This window comes from Arachis ipaensis, chromosome B9 (assembly GCF_059453495.1).
Source record: "Arachis ipaensis isolate K30076 ecotype BB chromosome B9, ASM5945349v1, whole genome shotgun sequence".
NCBI lineage: Eukaryota > Viridiplantae > Streptophyta > Magnoliopsida > Fabales > Fabaceae > Arachis > Arachis ipaensis.
The window spans coordinates 125,044,498-125,051,980 of record NC_142444.1 but is presented as its reverse complement, the minus strand read 5'-3'; the positions used below and the strand labels follow the sequence as shown (position 1 = coordinate 125,051,980).

The window sequence follows — 7,483 nt, the reverse complement described above, 5'->3', positions numbered from 1 at the left end:
GTGTAAAATGTCATAAGTTACAAAATGAACCTCTAAAACTAGTTTTTATACTAAACCAGTAACTTAGGTTTACAGAAAATGAGTAACTAAGTGTAGATAGTGCAGAAATTCACTTCCGGGACCCACTTGGTGCGTGTCTGGGCTGACCTTTCAAGCTTTCATGTGCATATGCCCAAGGTTGGATTAAACGCCACCCTGGGTTCCAAAATGGGCGTTTAATGCCAAGAATTATGCCAGTTCTGGCGTTTTACGCCAGAAAGTTTTAGGCTGTAATTTAACGCCAGTTTGGGCCATCAATTCTCGGGTAAAGGTTGAACTATTATATATTTTTGGAAAGCTCAAGATGTCTACTTTCCAACGCAATTGAGAGCACGCCAATTGGCCTTCTGTATCTCCAGAAAATCTACTTCGAGTGTAGGAGGGTCAGAATCCAACAGCATCTACAGTCCTTTTTCAGCCTCTGGATCAGATTTTTGCTCAGGTCCCTCAATTTCAGCCAGAAAATACCTGAAATTATAGAAAAACACAAAAACTCATAGTAAAGTCCAGAAATATAATTTTTGAATAAAAACTAATATGAGCATTTTGTAGAGCATGCTGTTTTGATTATGTTGCTCTTCTTTGAGTTGATTCATAGCTTCTTGCAGCTTGGTGACAGATGCTTCTAAGCGGGCCCAATAGTCAAATTGGGAAAGTTCTGGGAGGAGCTCATGTGCCCCCCTCTTGATGAGGTTATCTTGAATTTGAGGTCCATCTATCACTTTTTTTTTGTGATTGGGCGTTCAACTGTGATATAATCATCCACACTCATCTGTACCCTAGCATCTTTGCATAACAGACTAATCAAGCTTGGGTAGGCCAATGTGGCCTCAGTGGATTCCTTGTTTGCAAACATGTAAATTTCAATAGGGATCAGCTGATGAATCTCTACTTCCTTCCCCAGCATAATACAGTGGATCATCACTGCCCTTTTGACAGTGACTTCAGATTGGTTGCTGGTTAGGAGTATAGAACGCCCAATGAAATCCAGCCACCCTCTAGCAACTGGTTTGAGATCTCCTCTCTTTAACTGGTTTGGGGCACCTTTTGAATTAGTAATCCACTTGGTTTCAGGGAGGCATATGTCCTCTAGAACTTGATCTAGCCTTTTATCCTTGGCCATTCTCCTGTTAAAGGACTCTGGATCATCTTGTAGTTGAAGAAGTTTGAGAACTTCTCTCACTTTGTCAAAGTGGAAGTAAATAACCTTCCCTCTGACCATAGTCCAAAAGGAGTAGAAAGCAGTTCCCTCTAATCTTTGCTTTTCTGTCATCCACAAATTTGCATAAAATTCTTGGACCATGTTTCTTCCAACATGTATCTCAGAATTAGCCAGGACTTCCCAGCTCCTGTTTTGAATCTGCTCTTGGATCTCCGGGTATTCATCTTCTTTCAGATTGAACCTAACTTCCGGGATCACTAATCTTCTGCACACAATTTTGAAATAATGGTCTGCATGTTCTTTGGTGTAGAATTTCTCATGCATCCAACGTGGTTTTGGATTGCTTTCTTTCCTCTCTTTTGAAGCGGTTTGTCTTCCTCTGGGTGCCATGAGATTTGTTTGTTTTATCTCAAGGATCACAGAAATCACACCAAACTTAGAGATTTGCTTGTCCTCAAGCAAAATAGAAAGAAAGAAGATGAATAGAGGGAGAGAAGGATATGAATGATGGAGTAAAGGGGATGGCCAAATTTATAAATAAAGGGGAGGGAGGGAAGGGGTTCGAATCTTTTAGAAAAAGATATGCTTTGAAAGATATGATTGATAAAAGATAAACATGATATGAAAAAGAGAAGATTGTTTTCAAAATTTAAGAGATATGAAAAAGATATGATGAGGTTAGATCTAAATTTTTGTTTATGCATCTAAGAAAAAAAAGATAATACGAATGAGTTAAAAAGATTTGAAAAGAAATTGAAAATATGAATGAGTTTTTGAAAAAGAATTGAAAAGAATTAAAAAAGAATTAAAATGAATTTATAAGATTATAAATTTTTGTGAATGGAAATTTAAAAAATGAATGTTTGTAATGTTTGGATGCAGAAAATTTTGATTTAAAACATGAAAATTCGAAAAAAATTGAATTGGAAACGAAATTACCTCTCTCCTAGCTGTTCTGGTGTTAAACGCCCAAAATGATAACCATTCTGGCGTTTAACGCCCATCTGGTGGCCATTTTGGGCGTTTAACGCCCAGCCAGGTACCCTAGCTGGCGTTAAATGCCAGAAATCCTTCTTTACTGGGCCTTTTTTCCGAACGCCCAGAATGCTGCCCATTCTGGCGTTTAACGCCCAGAATGATACCTTTACTGGCGTTTTGACGCCAGTGAGCTCCTTTTCTCTGTGATTTCTCTGTTTTATGTCTTGAACCTCTATTTTCCTAACTTATTCACTGAAATACATTAGCTAACATTAGGAACAAAATTAAATGGAATTATAAAATTGTTATAAACTTCTAAATTTTGATAATGACTGGGTTGCCTCCTAGTAAGCACTTCTTTACTGTCTTTAGCTGGACTTTTACTGAGCTTTTTAATTTAGTCTCAGTTTTGAGCATTCTTGCTCAACATCACCTTCAAGATAATGTTTGATTCTCTGTCCATTAACAATGAAATTTTTGTCAGAATCAATATCTTGAAGCTCTACATAGCCATATGGTGACACACTTGTAATCACATACGGTCCCCTCCACCGGGATTTCAATTTCCTAGGGAACAATCTGAGCCTAGAGTTAAACAGCAGGACCTTCTGGACTTTCTCAAAGACTCTAGATAACAGCCTTTTGTCATGCCACCTTTTTGCTTTCTCTTTATAAATTTTAGCATTTTCGAAAGTGATGAGCGAATAATTTATACGCTTTTTGGCATTGTTTTTAGTATGTTTTTAGTAGAATCTAGTTACTTTTAGGGATGTTTTCATTAGTTTTTATGTTAAATTCACATTTCTAGACTTTACTATGAGTTTGTGTATTTTTCTGTGATTTCAGGTATTTTCTGGCTGAAATTGAGGGACTTGAGCAAAAATCAGATTTAGAGGTTGAAGAAGGACTGCTGATGTTGTTGGATTCTAATCTCCCTGCACTCAAAGTGGATTTTCTGGAGCTACAGAACTCAAAATGGCGTGCTTCCAATTGTGTTGGAAAGTAGACATCTAGGGCTTTCCAGAAATATATAATAGTCTATACTTTGGCCGAGTTTAGACGATGCCAAAGGGCGTTTAACGCCAGTTCTACGCTGCAGTCTGGAGTTAAACGCCAGAAACACGTCACAAGCCAGAGTTGAATGCCAGAAACACGTTACAAACTGGCGTTCAACTCCAAGAATGACCTCTCCACGTGTAAACTTCAAGCTCAACCCAAGCACACACCAAGTGGGCCCCGAAAGTGGATTTATGCATCAATTACTTACTTCTGTAAACCCTAGTAACTAGTTTAGTATAAATAGGACTTTTTACTATTGTAAAAGGTATCTTTGATCAGTTTTATGCTATCTTGTGATGTTTAGTTCATAGATCATGGGGGCTGGCTATTCGGCCATGCTTGGACCATTATCACTTATGTATTTTCAAACGGTAGAGTTTCTACACTCTATAGATTAAGGTGTGGAGCTCTACTGTTCCTCATGATTTAATGCCAAGTACCACTGTTTTTCTATTCAATTCAACTTATTCCGCTTCTAAGATATCCATTCGTTCCCAAGAACATGATGAATGTGATGATTATGTGACGCTCATCATCATTCTCACTCATGAACGCGTGCCTGACAAACACTTCCGTTCTACATGCAAACAAGCTAGAATGAATATCTCTTAGATATCTAATACAGGGGACCGAGTCCGAGTTATTAGTGTCTTTGTGGTATAAGTTAGAACCCATGGATGGCCATTCCTGAGATCCGGAAAGTCTAAACCTTGTCTGTGGTATTCCGAGTAGGATCTGGGAAGGGATGGCTTGTGACGAACTTCAAACTCGCGAGTGCTGGGCGTAGTGACAGACGCAAAAGGATAGTAAATCCTATTCCAGTATGATCGAGAACCTCCAGATGATTAGCCTTGCCATGACAGAGTATTTGGACCTTTTTCACAAGAGGATGGGATGTAGCCATTGACAATGGTGATGCCCTTACAGAAAGCTTGCCATGGAAAGGAGTAAGACTGATTGGATGAAGACAGCGGGAAAGCAGAGATTCAGAGGAACGAAAGCATCTCCATACGCTTATCTGAAATTCTCACCAATGATTTACATAAGTATTTTTATCTTTATTTTCTATTTATTTATTATTATTATTCGAAAATACTATAACCATTTGATATCCGCCTGACTGAGATTTACAAGGTGACCATAGCTTGCTTTATACCAACAATCTCCGTGGGATCGACCCTTACTCACGTAAGGTTTTATTACTTGGACGACCCAGTGCACTTGCTGGTTAGTTGTGCGAAGTTGTGAAGTCATGTTTGGACCATGGTATTGTGCACCAGTTGTTGGCGCCATTGCCAGGGAGAGAACGAACAACAAATTTTACAACCTCAGAGTAACAATTTCGCATACCAAGTTTTTGGCGCCGTTGCCGGGGATTGTTCAAGTTTGGAAAACTGACGGTTCATCTTGTTGCTCAAATTGGGTAATTTTCTTCTTATTCTATTTTCAAAAAAAAAATATATATTTTTTCTTCAGAATTTTTAAGAATGAATTCTAGAGTTTCATGAAGCATGTGAAGCCTGGCTGGCTGTAAAGCCAGGTCTAATTCTTTTGGATAGGGGCTTCCAACCATCAGCATAGAGGCAAGTTAATTTGAATATCAGCTGTTGCGTGCCTGATTTATATCCTAAAGTTGACTGGCTATTAAGCCATGTCCAACCCTTTGATTGGAGCTTTGGGCTAATATTGAAAGATTCCTGGAATTCTTCTTAAAAATTTTGGAATCCTTATTTTTCTTTTTCACATTAATTTTCGAAAAAAAAAATCATAAAATCATAAAAATAAAAAATATTTTGTGTTTCTTGTTTGAGTCTTGAGTCAATTTTTAAGTTTGGTGTCAATTGCATTTTTTCTGAAAATTTTATGCATTTTTCGAAAATTCATGCATTCATAGTGTTCTTCATGATCTTCAAGTTGTTCCTGGTCAGTCTTCTTGTTTGATCTTGATGTTTTCTTGTTTTGTGTCTTTTCTTGTTTTTCATGTGCATTTTTGCATTCATAGTGTCTGAACATGAAAGATTTCTAAGTTTGGTGTCTTGCATGTTTTCTTTGCATTGAAAATTTTTCAAAAATATGTTCTTGATGTTCATCATGATCTTCAAAGTGTTCTTGGTGTTCATCTTGATATTCATAGCATTCTTGCATGCATTCATTGTTTTGATCCATAACTTTCATGCATTGAGTATTTTTCATGTTTTTCTCTTTCATCATTGAAAATTCAAAAATAAAAAAAAATATCTTTTCCCTTTTTCTTCTCATAAATTCGAAAATTTGAGTTGACTTTTTCAAAACTTTTTAAAATTTAGTTGTTTCTTATGAGTCAAATCAAATTTTCAATTTAAAAATCTTATCTTTTCAAAATCTTTTTCAAAAATCAAATCTTTTTCATTTTTCTTATTTATTTTCGAAAATTTTAAAAATATTTTCAAAATCTTTTTCTTATTCTATCATATTTTCAAAAATCACATCATCAATTAATGTTTTGATTCAAAAATTTCAAGTTTGTTACTTACTTGTTAAGAAAGATTCAAACTTTAAGTTCTAGAATCATATCTTGTGATTTCTTGTGAATCAAGTCATTAATTGTGATTTTAAAAATCAAATCTTTTTCAAAACTAATTCTAATCATATCTTTCTATCATATCCTTTTTTTTAAAAAAAAAATCTTATCTTCTTCAAAAATTTTATTTTCAAATATCTTTTCTAACTTCTTATCTTCTTATCTTTTCAAAATTTGTTTCAACTAACTAATTGACTCTTTGTTTGTTTCTTATCTTTTTCAAAACTACCTAACTAACTCTCTCTCTAATTTTCAAAAATATCTCCCTCTTTTTCAAAAATTCTTTTTAATTAACTAATTGTTTCAAAATTCAATTTTAATTTATTTCTTCTTTTAATTTTCGAAAATCACTAATCCCTTTTTAAAATTTTATTTTCGAAAATCCTCTTTCTCTCTCATCTCTTTCTATTTATTTATTCATCTACTAACACTTCATCTCACCCAAATTTGAACCCCCTCTTCCATCTGTGTTCGAATTTTCTCTTCTTCCCTTCTTTACATTACATTCTTTTCTTCTTCTACTCACACAGGGGAACCTCTATACCTGGGTAAAAAGGATTCCTATTATTATTTTTCTGTTCCCTCTTTTTCATATGAGCAGGAGCAAGGACAAGAACATTCTTGTTGAAGCAGACCCTGAACCTGAAAGGACTCTGAAGAGGAAACTAAGAGAAGCTAAAATACAACAATCCAGAGATAACCTTACAGAAATTTTCGAACAGGAAAAGGAGATGGCAGCTGAAAATAATAATAATACAAGGAGGATGCTTGGTGACTTTACTACACCTAATTCCAATTTACATGGAAGAAGCATCTCCATCCCTACCATTGGAGCAAACAATTTTGAACTTAAACCTCAATTAGTTTCTCTAATGCAACAAAATTGCAAGTTTCATGGACTTCCATCTGAAGATCCTTTTCAGTTCTTAACTAATTCTTGCAGATCTGTGATACTGTTAAGACTAATGGAGTAGATCCTGAAGTCTACAGGCTCATGCTTTTCCCTTTTGCTGTAAGAGACAGAGCTAGAGTGTGATTGGACTCTCAACCCAAAGATAGCCTGAACTCTTGGGATAAGCTGGTCACGGCTTTCTTAACCAAGTTCTTTCCTCCTCAAAAGCTGAGTAAGCTTAGAGTGGATGTTCAAACCTTCAGACAGAAGGAAGGTGAATCTCTCTATGAAGCTTGGGAGAGATACAAGAAACTGACCAAAAAGTGTCCTTCTGACATGCTTTCAGAATAGACCATCCTGGATATATTCTATAATGGTCTGTCTGAATTAGCTAAGATGTCATTGGATACTTCTGCAGGTGGATCCATTCACCTAAAGAAAATGCCTGCAGAAGCTCAAGAACTCATTAACATGGTTGCTAATAACCAGTTCATGTACACTTCTGAGAGGAATCCTGTGAGTAATGGGACGCCTCAGAAGAAGGGAGTTCCTGAAATTGATACTCTGAATGCCATATTGGCTTAGAATAAAATATTGACTCAGTAAGTCAATATGATTTCTCAGAGTCTGAATGGAATGCAAGCTGCATCCAACAATACTCAAGAGGCATCTTCTGAGGAAGAAGCTTATGATCCTGAGAACCCTACAATAGCAAAGGTGAATTACATGGGTGAACCTTATGGAAACACCTATAACCCCTCATGGAGAAATCACCCAAATCTCTCATGGAAGG

General features: G+C 36.1%; 1 non-coding gene across 1 annotated transcript; it reads right to left on the bottom strand.

The window, feature by feature from the left end:
- Positions 1–6,924: 6,924 nt before the first annotated feature.
- On the bottom strand, positions 6,925–7,032 carry LOC148546211 (small nucleolar RNA R71). The gene has a single exon (XR_015901062.1). It is a non-coding gene; the product is annotated as a small nucleolar RNA R71 (small nucleolar RNA).
- Positions 7,033–7,483: the final 451 nt, after the last annotated feature.